At 41.3% G+C, this 16357-nt stretch overlaps 1 protein-coding gene across 5 annotated transcripts in view; it reads right to left on the minus strand.

Moving 5' to 3' along the window:
• Positions 1 to 16327, minus strand: part of MFSD6 (major facilitator superfamily domain containing 6) — a 97897-nt gene extending 81570 nt beyond the window's left edge. For 2 of the 5 annotated variants that reach the window (XM_021672016.2, XM_064373234.1), the window contains exon 1: positions 15432 to 15563. The gene's annotated coding sequence lies outside the window, so the exon portion shown is untranslated. Of the gene's footprint in view, positions 1 to 14885; positions 14996 to 15431; positions 15564 to 16152 lie in introns of those variants that run through there. The other 3 variants (XM_064373235.1, XM_064373233.1, XM_064373232.1) reach the window with 3 other exon arrangements.
• Positions 16328 to 16357: the final 30 nt, after the last annotated feature.

Below are 16357 nucleotides of genomic sequence, written 5' to 3' on the forward strand. Positions count from 1 at the left end.
TGAATAGTCAGAGAAATGAGAAAGTTGGGCAGGTTTAGAGTCAGCAGCAGGAAAGAGAGTTAATGTGGTTTCTTCCATAGTGGGAAGACACTAGATAATGTCTACATTTAAAAGTCAAGAAATATAGATACAAGAATTTTATTTAAAGACATATAGGTGATAATCCTACTACTTTGGCAGGCCAAGGCAAGAGGATCAGTTGAGGTCAGGAGTTCAAGACCAGTCTGGGCAACACAGAGAGATCCCATCTCTAAAAAAATTTTTTGGCCAGGTGCAGTGGCTCACTTCCATAATCCCAGCACTTTGGGAGGCTGAGGCAGGCAGATCACGAGGTCAGGAGATCAAGACCCTCCTGGCTAACACAGTAAAACCCCATCTCTACTGAAAATACAAAAAACTAGTAGGGCATGGTGGCACACGCCTGTAGTCCCAGCTACTCCAGAGGCTGAGGCAGGAGAATCACTTGAACCCAGGAGGCAGAGGTTGCAGTGAGCCAAGATGGTGCCATTGCGCTCCAGCCTGGTGACAAAGCAAGACTTTATCTCAAAAAAAGAAAAAATTAAGTTAGCTGGGTATGGTGGTGATACATGCTTCCAGTCCTGGCTTCTTAAGAGGCTGAGATGCCCAGAACACAGTGAGCTATGATCATACCACTGCACCTAGCCAGGGTAACAGGGCAAGACCATGTCTCAAATAAATAAATAGTTAGGTGAATATCAAAATAATTGCAGAAAAAGTAGTTGCCTCTGGGAGGAGAAATAAAAAGAACACAGAAGTCTGTTTTTTGTTTTGGTTTGTTATGAACCTTGTAAACATGTTCATTTTTTTAACTTCATAGATGTATAACTCTCATTTTAAAAATAAAAACTAAAAAAGAAATATGCAGTCATATGAGTTTTGTCTTTACAAAAGACATTAAAGCCAACTACTAAGACCCTTCTATCACTGACTAAACATTTTTCAGAGCTGTATAGAATGTCTGACTGCATGAATTCTAATCAGGGGCTTTAGAGTGGCTTTTAATTAATTATCCTACATAAACCATCCACTGAATCTTCACCAAGTAGATCAGAGAAGGCCACAAAGTCCTCTTAAACGGGCATAATTTCCTGAATTGTCCAAGTGATGATGAAGGACTGATGCCCATATGCTAATTAAAAAATAGAAATCTCTTACATTAAGATATTGATTTAAACCTTGATGAGTGACTTTCTCCCAAAATATTCTTTCTGCTCCACCTTATGAAAATGAGTTTTGAGTATCATAAGGTCACACAAGGTTTCTCTGGTTACATAAGTCCAGATGCTAAGTAGTTCTCAAAGTATCAACAAATGCAAAGTTGTTACAGAAATGTTCCCATCATATGACATTCAGTATCTCATATATGAATGTCATATTCAGTAACTTTTATATGAATTTAAAATCTCAAAATACAAACAAAAACTGTTAGTTTAAATTCAGGACATTAATTTTTTTTTACTAAATATTTTCAGGTGGTGTTTAGATTTTGGTGAAAAGGAACCAAAACATGGAGAAATCACTTAGTAAGCACAGTTATGAAATAAAGCATAATAAATAAAGTGTAATCACAGGATCAGAGCCAAAAAGAAACAAACCAAAAACAAGTATATCCCAATGCAGGGCATCTTTGGCTGAAGCGGATTATATTTAACTTGTCAAAAGGAGTGACAGAAAAAGTACAAAGAACAGTAAAATATTTACATGCTGGATGAGACAATCTTTTTATAAAGTAAAAGGCGATTTTGTTTATTGAGAGGCTGATATGGGCTGAATGTCTGCAACCCCTCCAAAATTAGTAAGTGATGGTATTTGGAGGTAGCCCCTTTTGGAAGTAATTAGGTTGACAAGAAGTCATGAGATAGGACCTTTCTGATAGCATTAATGCCCCCCCTTTTTTTATTGTACTTCAGGTTCTGGGGTACATGTGCAGATCATGTAGGATTGTTGCATAGGTACATACATGGCAATGTGGTTTGCTGCCTCCATCCCCCTGTCACCTATATCTGGGATTTCTCTCCATGTTATCCCTCCTCAACCTCCCCACCCCCTGCTGTCCCTCCCCTAGCCCCCACCCCCCACCAACAGACCCCAGTGTGTGATGCTCCCTTCCCTGTATCCATGTGTTCTCATTGTTCAACACCCGCCTATGAGTGAGAGCATGCGGTGTTTGCAGGCAGCTCTCTCTCTACCCACATAGTGAGAAGGTGGCTGCCTGGTAGCTAGGAAGAGGGCCCTTACCAGGAACAGAGTCTACTTGCACCTCGATGTTGGACTTCTCAGTCTCCAGAACTGTGAAAAATAAACTGTGGTTCAAGCCACCCTGTCTATATATGGTATTTTGTTATAGCAGCCTGAGCAAACTAAGACAATGGACAATCAACATGAGTCAATTCAGTTAATATTTTGTTTTTAATGTCTGAGTCTTAAAGTTTTTTATAAAAAAGAAACTTGAAAAAACAGAGTTAAGAAGATATTCCAAATTATACACAAAATTAACTTTATGATCTTCTCTGGGAAATATTCTCTACTGCAGGTTTGCAGTTAATCCTAATCGGTAAGGAAGCCTTTGTTTATTTATTAGGAAAGCAGAAGTCTTCTCACCTAGCACACTCTGATGATAGTAATCAATACCACTACTGTGAAAATATAACACAGACTTCTAAAACCTGGAAAGCTATCCTACCGGTACCTACATTGAGTCATTCAAATAGCAGGTATTTCTGTATTATTGATGAGAGGCAATGAAATCATTCTTGCTAAAACTGATAGCTTTTCTTATTACGTGTTTAAATTAAAACTGCTCAAACATATATCGAGTTATCGACAAATACATGAAAGTATAAAAATGATTCAACTTTTGAATAAAGAAACCCTAAGATCGAATATATTATTTGGAATAATAATTGCCAAAGGTTAGATTTACAAGGAAGATGATAATGTGTGCTATAAAATAGCAGTGATGTAACTATCAGTGATAAAGAGGAAACAATCCCTAGATACCACAGAAGGGACATGCTTCCTTGTGCCACGACCATCATAACTCAGTGTTGCCTAGTGACAAGGGCTGAAGCCACAAAGCAGGGAAATGGACTTCTAAAACCCTTGCAAGCCCTGTCTCATCAACTGTTACTGATCAACATTCTCAATGCCTTTGCAAAACATGAGTCCCAGAGCTGGACTCTAACTATTGCTGCAATTATGACCAATATAGACACAGGGAAACCACTGTAAACGAACATTAGAATCTAGGTATTCACACACCATACTCAAACATTCAGTTCAACCCCCAGTTGCTTCCAGGATAGAGCTTTTTCCAGAGACACAGTGTGCAAGGTCAATTTCCACAGATCTTTTTTTTTTTTTTCCACCAGGATTGCTTTAGCATCTGCTAAACATTTAGCCAATGTCATGAAAAAAAAATATAAGGTTAGCTTTATAATAGTCACACAGGCTACAAGGGCACTGATCTGTGCAAAGATGAATGACTATTTTGGAATCTTCCTCTTCTTTTCAGGGTATTTTGACATGGTTCCTTAATGGCAAAGCCAAATGATAAAAGAGACAAAACTGGTCCGAGTCCTGTCAGCCCAGTTTCCAGCTTGAGCACGCCACGCATTCAGCACTGCCCATGGGCTCCCCAGAGCTGCTGCCAGCAGCATTCCACAGGGATTGAAACTCTCCTCCCAGAAACTAGCACCTACCACCCTTGTCATTTTCTTTTAAAGACAGGGTCTTCTTTTGTCACCCAGGCTGCAATGCTGTGGCACAGTCACAGCTCACCACAGCCTTGACCTCCTGGGCTCAAGTGATTCTCCTACCTCAGCTTCTCAAGTAGCTGGGACTACAGGCACACACCACCACACTCAGCTATTCTTTTCAGTTATTTGTAAAGACAGGGTCTCACTATGTTGCCCAGGCTGGTCCTGAACTCCTAGGTTCAAGTGATCCATTTGCCTCAGCCTCCCTAAGTGCTGGAATTATAGTCATTGGCCACTGCGCCCGGCCACTCATATCATTCTTGGTGAGCCTTTCCCAGATTCCTAGTAAAACCTGACTGTTAGATCACAGGCAAGCTGATCCACAACCTCAGCTACCCCATCTTGACAACATATTTGCACTTTAACAGGGATTCAGTGGGCAATGCTACCATATTATTACCAACTACAACACAACACTTAAGTAACACTTGCTATGGACCTAGCGTGTATTAACTCATTTAATCCTCATAACAGTTCTCTGGGATAGAAATGATTACTTTCCCAGTTTTACAGATGAGGAAACTGGCACAGAGAAGGCAAATAACCAGTCCAAATTTACATGAGGAATGAGTAACAGTGCTGCCCTTAGCAGGTCCTGCCCCTCAATGCACTGTGCAGCTATGAGACAGGGATACCAAAAACTAGGTCTTAGGCCTCAAAGACTTGCTTTATTATTGACAAGACGAGCCTAAAACACATCTCTCTCTCTCTCACACACACACTAAACAGTTAAATGAAAGAATTAAATGATAAGGCAGAAAAATCATAGAATAAAAGCCACATAGCACTATATAATTTGTTAACCAAAAGATGTTAGGGACAATAGGCATGCTTCTGGAGTTCCAAGTAGAGTGCCCATACTTCAGACAGGGCTTGTCAAGAAAATGAGGGGCTTAAATTGAACCTTGAAAGATGGGCAGGATTCACTTAGGCAAAGATGAGTGGGAAAAGTATTCCAGGATAGTGGAAAGAAAAGGCAGCAGAGGATCCATCCGTAAACGGTTTATTCCAGGGCTAAAAGCATAGGAGGCCACCAGACAGCAATAGATGGCACAGGGCCTTGAATACTAGGCTGAGGAACAATAGAACACAAAATACAATGGAATTTTACTGAAAAAGAAGACATTCATTTAAACAATCATAGAAACCCTACAGCTATATATAGATCAAGCACCCACCAGTAGGTGGGACACATGCTGTAGGCCACACAGTCCCTGTTATGACACCCAGAGGCGAGAATAAGACGGGCACACACACAATCACAACACCCTATGCTAAACGTTCAAACAGGAGCAAGCACAGGTGATGTACACAGAGGGTCTCTGGGGTGGGGCCTTGAGCCAATCTTAAAGGATGAATATAAGTAACACAGAAGAGGATGGGTCTGATCTAGGAGGGCCTGAATAACACAAGGGGCTACTGAGTAGTGGATGAGTGCCTGGCAGAGACTGGAATCCTAGCTTTGTCACTGACTAGCTATGTGGCCTTGGAATATTCTCAATCTCCTCAGCTACAAAAAAGGAAGATAATAACACTTTTCCATTAGGGTAGCTGTGAGGATGCAAGAATGTAATGCATGTTGAATTCAGCCACAGTGCCTGATAGGTACTAAGAACTTGCAGGTATTATTTATTTTGAGAGCAACTGGGAAACCCCCCAAAAGGAGTTAAGCAGAAGAGTAGAATGGCCACATATGGCATTTTACAAACATCATTATATAGGACTGCACTCTGGGAAATATATTAGGGTTTTGCTACTGCAACCTTGCTAAGTATTTCTTAATATTTGAACTTTTATTTTGGTGTACTGATCTTATCACTAATGATCCAGTACTGAAGTCCTGTGATGATATCATTTCAGAACAAACAGTACCTTATGAATTCATTATATCTAATGGAATCTTTCATAACATGTGGAAATAGAATACACTTGAAACATTTTCCTGACTGGTTCCTCTACTTCTAAAGGTAGTTCTCACACTTGAGCTACTGTAGGGTTTATAGGAAATTTTATTGCTATCTTTTTACAGATATCTCCTGTCTGCCCAACAAGACTATACCTCTCGAGGGAGGAATCTAGTACATAACACGCTGCCCTTTACTCCTGTAAGCTCTCAATACTGTTTATTTTTGACAGGCACCTGATGATAATATATACCTTTTATTAAAGTTTAATGTGATCCGAAATTAATTTTAGGAAGTAGAGGTAAAATAAGTCCCAGTTGTGTCCCACTGGCTTTGATAAATCAGTGCCTCTTTAAGCCTCCTTCTCCATACAGACTTAAGTCAATTAACTCCCAGAAGGGTTCTAGAGCTTAAATGAAATAAAGTATGAGAAAGCATTCTGTTAATCTAAAAGCAACATATGAACATTTGGTGTTGGTGGTAGTTATAGTTGTATTCCAGATATTTCTTTAAAATTCTGGGTCTTATTTTGCAATTATGCCAAAAGCACTTTTTCCAGAATTATCTGGCACCACCCTTGAACTAGGCTAGCATTTTATCCATCTGTGCCATGAATTTATGTTCATGTTTGTTTTCATGTCTACAGCCTGATTGGGGGCTATGAGGCACTGGTTCACTGGAGAACACACTATTGTATTATGGACTGTAATAATAATTCAGAATCTTCAGGCAAGAAATAACTATTCACTTAAAAGCTTCTACAGAAACATTTTACTTAGATTTGTAACATCATAAATCTGAAAAAAAAAAAAAAAGGACCTGAAATCCTCTCTAACATTTCCTTTCAATCTGCTAACAGGGTGAAAAAGGAACAAATTATTTTGAATTCTTAAGGGTTGGAGGAAATAGCTTATAACCATAAAGGTGGCTTTAGTAATAAAGACCAACTAGATTTTCACTTTCACTTTGTGGAAGAAAATAATCAAATGTCAATCAAAAATGTATCATTTAGGTTCCTCAGACCTTATCAGCCACCATGAAGCAGATTCCTATTTATTAGTTTTACGCTCCTGATTAAATATTGTGCCAATATAGCATAATTTATAATATAAATTTGAATCAGGCTCCAGAATCTCATTTCCTTCTACCTTCCAAATAAGCTTCCTGTCTTAAAACAAGCCCAGCAGGAGGAACAAGGAACACTTCACATTACAGAGTGAAATAAACATTTTTGTTTTTCAGAAAAGATATTTACATCTTGTTTCTCCAAAAAAAAATTCCACAGATGTTCAAGATAAAAAGTGAGATTAATAGAATTTGCTGGTACTCTGCACATATTTGTTAAGAAGAAATACAATGTAGGGATTTAAGGTGAGGTCACAGAAGCTTTATGACAGTAATGTACATTCATCTCTTTCTAAATAAATATCAATAGCCAGGCGGGGCAACAAAATTTTGTTCAGGGTAACCAAACTAATGAAAAGGCAAGATTTCCAACATTCACTGTATTTCAATTGCTGAAACTTAAAACCATTTGCCCATTGAAATATTATTACAAATAGCGGGAGTACCCAAGTTAACTGAAATAACAGTGCTAAGAAGCTGAGGGTCACAGAGTGCACACTTTTCTATTTTTGAGAGAGAGTCTTGCTCTATCGCCCAGACTGGAGTGCCGTGGCAAGATCTCTGCTCACTGCAACCTCCCACAATGCATGGTTTTTAAAGGGAAATTCTTCCTACTTTTCAGTTTGGGATGCCAGCAACACACCTCACCAAGGCACCCTCACCCCAAGCTTCAGGACCCTATTTGCTCCGCTCCCCTACAGCAGTCAGCCACAGCAGTGTGCCTGGGATCCCCAGCCATTGGCTTCCTCCAGGGCAATGGTTCCAACGTGTTAAGAACCATGGAGTTATTGCCAGGGGTCTCTGACAGCCCTAACTATATGTCACACTTAAACATATACATTGAACTAATTTTCAAAGGTACATTGATGTTACCATCATACATTTATTTCTCTAATAAATGTTAATGCAATTCTTATTAGCTTTCTATCATTATGCATTTTCTCAGATAGGGCTCCTAAAAGCACAGCTATGACATGCGGGAGCCTGGGAAAGCTGTAACATTAAAATGGTGTCTTCAGACTTCTTATAAGTGGCAGGATAGATAAAACGTTAGGAGAAGAGAGGAAAGAGAAAGGCCCGAACCTGATCAGCACCATCACAGGCCATAGCAAGTCAGCACTTACCATTTGAAAGCTGTCTCCACATCAAATTATTTGCTATTTTAATGAACAAGATTTGTTTCTTTGCTAGGAAACTAACTTGGAAAATCTGGTTTCTTATCTTTTCATAGCATAAAACAAATGATTTTTAAAAGCTTGGTTACTGAAAGAGTTATTTAATGTTTTACAGAAAGATTTTCCTCAAAAATTAGAGCTTGTCATACTTTAGAAGCAATTTAGATAGAATGTATACTTTTTTAAAAGAAAAATTACAATCCAATTTGAATGGCTGTTTTGTTTTTATACCTAGTTATGTAAATCCCTCTTTTATACACAAATGCACAATATTTTCAGAAAAGAACTGACTCAGGTAAATATAATTAGTATAGGACTATAAGTCCATGATCTAAAAATGCTAGGAACACAGAAAGATAAGACTGGAAGAATAAGAATTATAATTAGAAATAAAAGCACAACTCTGGGTATTAGTAATACAACATTAGGTTGTAGTTCTAGCATACGCCTTATATTAATACCATCTTTATAATAGGTCCTTGATAAATGCTTATTCAAGATTGCTGTTATCACTTGGCTATTCCAACACAATTAGACACTGAGGCAGCTAAGAAGGTTAAAGAAAGCACAATCTAGACACAAGACAAGGTAGTTTAAACAGAAATGTGTGGGTGCTTCTTTCTCAGACTTTTTATGAGTTTACAATCGAGACCAGAATATAGATCTCAAGGTTTATAATACATTTTCCTATAGCCCTGGACTATTACTATTTTTACTTACATCCCCTAAATGCACTATAGTCTAAAAGAATAATTTATACCCTTAGCACATTCCCATATATATAATGTAAAATTGTTTTATTTTGCTGTTGGGGTTCTGATAACTTGATAGTTATCATAAGCGATCACTCCTAATGATATAATTACTTTCAGAAAAAAAGGTTTATTACTTAGCCCACAAAAGAAAAAAGTGGCTGAGCACAGTGGCTCACATCTGTAATCCCAGCACTTTGGGAGACCAAGGCAGGAGGATCACTTGAAGCCAGAGTTCAAGACCAGCATGGGCAACAAAGCAAGATCCCATCATTACAATTTTTTTTTAATGAGACAGGCTTGGTGGTTCACATCTGTAGTTCCAGCTACTCAGGAGGCTCAAGTGATTCTCGAGCCCAGAAGTTCAAGTCTACAGTGAACTAGGATTACATCGCTGAACTCCAGCCTCGGTAACTGAGAGAGATCTTGTCTGTAAACATAAATAAATAAAAATATAAAAGATACTTTAACAAATATAACATACTAATAATTTTTCAAATGAAAATATTCAGTGCTGGTGAGTATGCAAATTGACAGGCACTGTCATTCACTAAGTAGAAAAATAAACTTTCTGAAAAGCAAAGATTTAAATGTAAAGATTTTGATTGCAACAGTTTTCACAAGAATCACAACTGAAACAAAGTAAGTGATCAATAATAAGGACAGTTAAATAAGTTAAGTGAAAATAGGTAAATAAGTTATGGAGAAAAATAAATATAGCCACATGATGGGAAAATAGAACTTAACTACCTGGGAAAATGCATCATATTAAATGAAAGAGCAGGGCACAAACCTCTAGATATAGTAATAGTTTGTATTTATAAATCTATATAGTTCAAATAAAATATATTTTAGGAAAAGACCCGATGAAAATGACATCAAAATGTTATCAGGGATTATCTCTGAGTAGTAAAATTAGGACTTACTTAATTTTTTTCTTATACTTGACTGGATCTTAAATTATTATTTATTGCTTTAAAAATACATACCTTAAAAGGAATTACTTTAAATATAAAACATTTGAGTGACAATTGGGATGTCCTTGATCCCGAAGTTCCTGAAAGATCATAGGGAGTTACTAAACTGAGGTCTGATCATTCATCTAATGCCTTATGCTTCCCAGGGTACACAATTGAAAGGGCCTGTCACAAGAACTGTGAGACACTCTTAAAAGATATTACACACCTTTAACAGGGAGCCTCATTACACAGAAAATAAAATTGAAGCATGTTTACTCATTCAAAAGAATGATAATAAAGTCTTTTATTTAAACTCCCTTATAAATGTGAATTGGGGCATATTTGTTCATTAGTTAAACACAATTGCACAGACATGATTGTGAAATAGAATTTTAAAAGGCACTCCATAATAGCTAAAGCAGCTTGCCTTTGCTGGATTGGAGCATGTTCATCCAGAACACAGCACTTCTTTTTTAAGTTCCAGGATACATGTGCAGGACATGCAGGTTTGTTACATAGGTAAGGGTGTGCCATGGTGAATTGTTGCACTTATCAACCCATCACCTAGGTATTAAGCCCCATATGCATCAGTTATTTATTGTGATATTCTCCCTCTTCCTTCCCCCGCCCCCACCCTGACAGGCCCCAGGAACATAGCACTTCTTAAAAGTCACAGGCGGCATGCATGTCACTTTGTATAATTCTGCTTTATGTGTTTGGTGTGGTGGCTTCTTCCTTTGCTCTACACAACAGAAACCTTAAGGCCAAGTGTGTTCTACCTTAACTTTGTCCCTAAAAGTGCCCTGAACAGTTAAGAATTCCCAGCATGACTCAAAGGGACCCACTCCTGCCACTGCTCCACTGCTCAGAGTTTCTCCCAGAATCCTGGGCCCTCCCTGCCATGTCTCTCCTTTTCACCCCACGGTGCAGCCAGGCTCATGGGACATTGGTTTATTGGAGCTCACAGACAGCAGGCCCCATGCAGAGTGGAGTGCACCTGACAGTGGAGGAAGATCTCTCTACATCACCCCACACAGACTGCTAACTACCAGTCCAGACTCGTCACTCACTTTCCTTTGGCAAGGTTAACCCACACATCAGGCTTGTCCAGGCAGCTCCAGTTCCTCCTTTTTATCCTCCTCAAAGCCACACACCAGAGCTCCCTCTGCCCACTGCTGATTCATAGTGTCTCTGTCTTTTCCTCTCTTTCCCCATCCCACTCTTGGTCTCAGACCAAAATGCTTCTAAGCATTTCCTCAGAGTTATTCAGAGTTGGACTTTCCTGTTTTATACTTGCCAAATGTTTCCTGAATCGGTCTCCCATTCTAAAACATGCCCCACAACGAATGTCAAAGAAAGATATCTCTGCCCTCCTTAATTCAATACTTTTCCACATCTCTTGAACATGGTTTTTTTAAGGGCCTGAATTTCTTCCCACCTTTGTCCCACTTTCCCATTCTACCCTGCCCCTCGCATCCTAAATACAGCAAGAACATCAGATCATAAGGTAATACAGAACTCTCATTCAGACCTCGTCAACACAATTATCAACACATGGCTCATTCGGATTTACATCATACTGCATCAAGGCAGATAGAGGCTACTTTGAATACATACAACATTGGGATGTTGTTTTTGTTGGTGCTGAGGTAGAGGTGGAGGTAGAGGTGAGGGTATGCTCTTTTTAAAGCCATAATGTACCAACCAGTATCTACAGCAGGCAAATGTTAATATATAGGCTCAAGGTTTAGGAGTTCCATATTTGTACTTATTTATTATTTGTTTGGCTTTTTTGTTTTGGCCTCTGCACCAACAAATCAAACATTGCTTGTCTGAACAAACGATTCTGGTCGTTTCCAAACATGGCCCAGCCAACTTGAGACAATGCCATTTTACAAAAACAGTAAATAAATAGCACCCAAATGTGGGCAATCAAAAACAGCTACAAAGCACATGTTACTGAATCCAACAGTGGGGCTAAGTACTGGATAACATCATTCAGAATTTAGGAAAACAAATCGGGCTGACACAAGCCCCTCCCTCCCCCAAAATGCCAGTAGAGTAAATGGCCACAGATAGCTAATGCTGGATAATTAAACATGGAGGAATTGTAAACTCAAATGGAATAATCTTGGTGGAGGCATTAAAATGTTTTCATTGCCCCACCCAGAATTCACATCAGATGTGTTTGTTTGCTTTTCCCAGGAATCAAAAATGCTGTGCGCCCAGGGAAATGCCTTGTTAGTTGGGTTTGAGGAAACTGGCCTTGTGCTATCGTAGGATTTTGCACTTGATTTCTGCCTTTGAAGACGACCTATTGAACAAAGTTTCCTAAATTAAAAGAATGAGATTTCCTTCTGCCTAAAGCATAATTAGAACCTAAAATGAAATGTTGGATAATACCTAAAATTGTGAGAATATCTCTTCTATAAAATACTTTCACAATTCGCTCTTTCTCAAGATTAACTACTACCACAGTGATAATTAACCAAGTTTAAGCATGTGTTTTCTTGATTCTGAAAAGTCTGAATGCATTATGGCTCTCAATTTCTAAGTCTGGGCAGGGAAATGTATTAATTTTTAAGGATTCTAAGCAATGGTTTTAGTTAATTTTACATAGAATTGAATAGAACTATGGGACTGTATTTAACAAGTATATATGCATCAAATTAAATTAACTTGACGATAACTTACTGTTCCTAAATTGTTACTAAAAATAGTTACACCTAAAGTCATCCAGAATGCCATAATTTCATGAGATGACACAGCAGATAAATTGGTTTCTCCAACTCCTACCTTCTACCAGATTGTTCTGTACAGAACAATCATGCTTCCAAAGACAGCCACCACCAGCAAGACCAGGAAGAAAGAAATTAACCAAGTTTAAGCCCTCAGTCAAGCAGATAAATTGTGTATGCTCCAAAGCATTCTTTTGAGGAGGAAAACTGAGGAGTTGTAGAATATGCTACAGTTACTGTTAGAAAAGGTAAAAGCCAGTCACCTGAGACTCTTTACCCTTTGCCCCCCAACACCTGCAGTTCCCAGCATACCACCTTCACTTTGATCTCCTGAGTCTCATTTCATTTCCCTAACTAATACCAGAGTTGAGGCACATTCCATTTTCTCTTACTTTGGATTGTTATAAAGTGAATTAATTCAAGTCTCTTGTTTTCCTTTTTGGTTTATATAATAAAAAAACACATGCTTGTTCCAAAAACAAAATTTTAAGCCCAAACATAACTTTATAAGGTAAAGAGTAAAAACATCCTCTTTTTTCCATCTTGTCTCACTTCCTTAAGACAGCCACTGTCAACAGTTTGGGGACAAAAAGGTATATGTGCAGCTGTACGCAGGTTTCAACAAATGTATATAAATTTCTTCTGAAGCTTGTTTTTTTTTTCATTTAATATACAGCATCTTGATTTTTCAGTCAATGTACAAAATAGCTAGCAGAAACACATTTATTGCATTTCTTCCTTTTCCTACAATGAGATTGCCAAATCAAGATTTACTATCACAAGAAGCATAACAAAAAAGCCTGTCAACCTAATACTACATTTATCTTTGTTTATATTTGTTTTTATATTGCCTTCAATCTAAAACTGGTGAGGACAAATGGATAAACATACACACATTAATATACATAGGTAATAAATACAGAAAGTATCCTACATGGCTAAATGTTAATGTAAGTAATACATGTACGCTAAAATGAAGTTAATTTTCAAGGGCAAGAAGCTAAGGAAGGCATCTGCGTAGGTGGAGAGACTTAATGGGTTCTGATTAGGGAGGAACCATGTGGAAATTTCCTGGGCTTTGGAGCCAGAAACATGAGGTCAAACCTAACTCTATTTCTTACTCATTATGTGGTTTGTGTAAGTTGCTTAAAACCCTTCTGAGCTTCCTTTTTTTTGTCATGCACACAACTAGGGGAAAGACTTATCTTACAGAGATTTAGATATTAAATGTTTGAGATGGTGTCTTGAACATAGGAAGTTCTAAAAAAAATGCCTTAATACTGTTAATAATCCAGACGCTATATATATATATAATGGAATTGGTTACCCAATACCCGCAGCACCAAATATCTGAACTCTGCTTTTTGTTTGTCTTTGTGTTTTAGTTTGCTTTCATGCTTTTGTATTTATTTGTATAGACATGGAAAATGCCTCAGAAATAAACTGCTGTAAACATGACAGACACACAACTACTTAGCTTTAATGCATTATTGAAGTGATGCGCTCTCCTCCTATTTCCCCAGAGCATCTTGCACTAAGGTCATTAACAATGTCCCAACCTTCCCCTAAGCAATCCTAAATTTTACTTACACCTTGTGATAAATACAAGCCATCTGACTACCACTAAATAACTGACAATATCCTTCACCTCCGCTAATGACCAGCAGCTTGACCTGTCAAAAGCCAAGCTTCCCAAAGAGGAGATCTTATCCTCTCCTTGAACTTAACAAGGCTAAAACAGGTATGTACACTTTTAGCTGGCTAGTGTCCACATCTTGGGGAAAGGACCTACCAAGTACACATCTTCTTTTATTACATATTTTAGTCAACTGTATGTCCACCCACCCTTCACATTCATCTATACTGAAGAGGTTAGATTTCCACAAAATCATAGACTTCTAGGATTAGGGGAAATTTTGGCCACTTTACTATCCAACCATCCTCTTTCGCATGTGAAAAAACGGGGGCTCAGGAAGATGTGACATGCCCAAGGACACACAGCTATTTAGACACCAATTGGTATTAGAACCTCAACTCTTTAAGCCTTTTGCACACTAATAAGCAAGGTATTATACATTCCAGTAGTTCTGTGAGGTGCTTATTTAACCTTTTTTTGGATGAAAACAAATGTCGGTGGTTGCGAATGCATGTGGGAGAAGCAAAATGTACTGTGTGCCGGCCCAAAGGGCAATTAACCCACCTGTCTGTCCATGTTGGGATGGGATTAATGAGGGGGAAAGTTGCGTTTGTAATTTTCCACCATCTTATCTAAATTTGCAGGAAAATTGCTCTATGGGCAGTAAATAGGACCCAGAAAGACTAGCAACCCCCAGTAGTATCTCAAAAGGGCTCCAGAGACACATTAGACCAAGTTGAAGTAAAGCACGAGGTGGGGGATGTGTGCTAGGATGGTGGCAGGCAGCGGAGAGGATTTTTTTCCCGTATTTATTCACCTGGAAGGGCAGACGTTGTCAATTTCCTCCTCCTGCCACACAAGTGGCCACGTCCTTGTCACTGGGGCTGCGCGGAGGTTCTCACCTCCCACCTTCTCCCAGGGATGTTTATGGCAAGGGAACGGGTCGGGCTGGGCCGAGGAGGGCCCGGGCATCGGCGCCCACCCCCGTCTCCACCCGCGGCAGCAGCTGTGGGCGCCGGGCGAGGGCTCCCTGGGCAGCGCCTTTGTTTTCCCGACTCCAATTACGTTTGCGGAAGTGCTGCCAGCGCCGGGCGCGAAGGGGGCGCAGGCGGCAGCCTCCCCCAGCACCCCACAAAGATGACACCCGACTCGGAAGCCGGGGGAGGGAGGCAGCGGCGGGTGAGCCGGGCCGAGAGCGGAGACGGCGGCGCACGCTCGGATGCCGGCCCCGGACCCGAAGCCCCTTTCCGGCAGCAGGTGTGCGCGGCGGAGGGTCTCCCCGCCCTCCGGCTGGGCCCGTCCCAGGCGCGGGAGACCAGGGCGGGGCTACGGGCCCCTTCCCCGCACGCCGGGCCCGACTCACCTGCTGCGGCGACGGCAGCGCTCAGCTGCGCGGGGCGCGGGGAGCCCTGTTCCCGGAGCGCGGGGCGGCGGCTCGGGGCCCCGGGGCGGCGCGCACCATCGCGGGCGGCTGGCGCGCTCCTCCGGGGCTGCGGCTGGCGGGGCGGAGCGCGGCGAGGGATGCAGACCGGGTGGGGCCGCGGAGGACGGAGGCGGAGGGCCGAGCGCTCCCGCCGGCGCGACCTTCTCTCACGCTGCGGCTCCTCCTCCTCCCCGGCCGGGGCCTCACTGCCACCGCCGCCGCTCACTACCGGCTGGACCCGTTCAGGGCCGGGCGCCGAGGACCGGCCGCCAGGTGCAGCGCTCCGCCTCCTGCGGCGGCGGCGGCGGATGCGTCGACCGCCCGCTCCCGGTCTCCCGCCCGCCCCGGCGGCCCCGAGGGACCCCTGAACCCAGCCGGGCCGGTGGAGCGCGCTGAGGAGGGAAAAGCACTGGGCAAGGCTCCATACCTTCCCCTCCCTCCACCCGCCACGCGGCTCCTGCTGAGCCCCCAGGCAATTGGTGCGGGCGGGGAAAGGTGGGAAAAATGTACCAACAGCCCTTATTCCTTGAGCGCCTTTTAAGTGGCACACACATGCTAACGCGGTCAGTGCGTTATCTCCGCGTCTCTGTCCCTGGTTGACCCGGGAAGGAGGAGCCGGCAGGGTGCGGGAGACACACAAACTGTGAGTTTCGGGGCTCACCAAGAAGGGGGAACACTGAGACGAATGCGCCCTCTTTCAGGAAGGTGCTACTGGCTTCTTGCTGAAAAGCCAACTGTGTGTGTCGCACTAAGAATATGATTAAAGTTGTATTTCTGGTTAAACACGCAGAGAGGGTGGGGAGAGTGGAGAATTCATTTGGCAGGTGTGTCTGTGTGCCTGTGATGGGCCCTGGGGGATGCCACAT

The sequence above is a fragment of the Aotus nancymaae genome, unplaced genomic scaffold (assembly GCF_030222135.1).
Source record: "Aotus nancymaae isolate 86718 unplaced genomic scaffold, 86718_ANA_hifiasm-v0.15.2.pri h1tg000008l, whole genome shotgun sequence".
In the NCBI taxonomy this organism is placed as follows: Eukaryota; Metazoa; Chordata; class Mammalia; order Primates; family Aotidae; genus Aotus; species Aotus nancymaae.